The 467-nt window shown below is 45.2% G+C and overlaps 1 protein-coding gene across 8 annotated transcripts in view; it reads left to right on the top strand.

The window, feature by feature from the left end:
• The window catches only part of LOC117939270 (vang-like protein 1), a 44,795-nt gene that overhangs the window by 22,957 nt on the left and 21,371 nt on the right, over positions 1–467 (top strand). The window lies entirely within an intron of this gene.

The following is a 467-nucleotide window of genomic DNA, read 5'->3' as shown; positions in this document are numbered from 1 at the left end:
CCCCCACACACACACACACACACACACACAGAGTAGGGAGTTAGGTAGGGAACCTAAGGGTTGCAGGTTCAAGTCCCCATACGGACCAATGAATGGTGGTGGACACTCTGACATCTCTCCATTAGTAGTGTACAGGTAATTCAGGCCTGTGTGTAATGTGTATAATGATAAAAACAAAGGGAAAACATTGTAATTTCCCTTTTGAGATTAAAAAAAGTGTGAATATTATTATTATTGTTATTATTGAATTATTAACACACGTGCAGTCTTGCCAGGGGCAGCACGGCGACACCGCGGTGCTCACTGGGTCAGAAGCAATTGACAGAGAGTGGCACTGAGGCAAGAGGAGAGCGGAAAAGGAGGAGGAGAATGAGAGAGGATGCCTTAAGGGAAAAGACGGATAAAAGGGAGGAAGGAGAGAGACTATGAGAGAAAGTGAGGAGGAGGATGTGAGAAAGTATAGCGAG

Source organism: Etheostoma cragini, chromosome 24 (genome assembly GCF_013103735.1).
Source record: "Etheostoma cragini isolate CJK2018 chromosome 24, CSU_Ecrag_1.0, whole genome shotgun sequence".
In the NCBI taxonomy this organism is placed as follows: domain Eukaryota; kingdom Metazoa; phylum Chordata; class Actinopteri; order Perciformes; family Percidae; genus Etheostoma; species Etheostoma cragini.
This window is presented reverse-complemented; position numbering and strand designations above follow the sequence as displayed.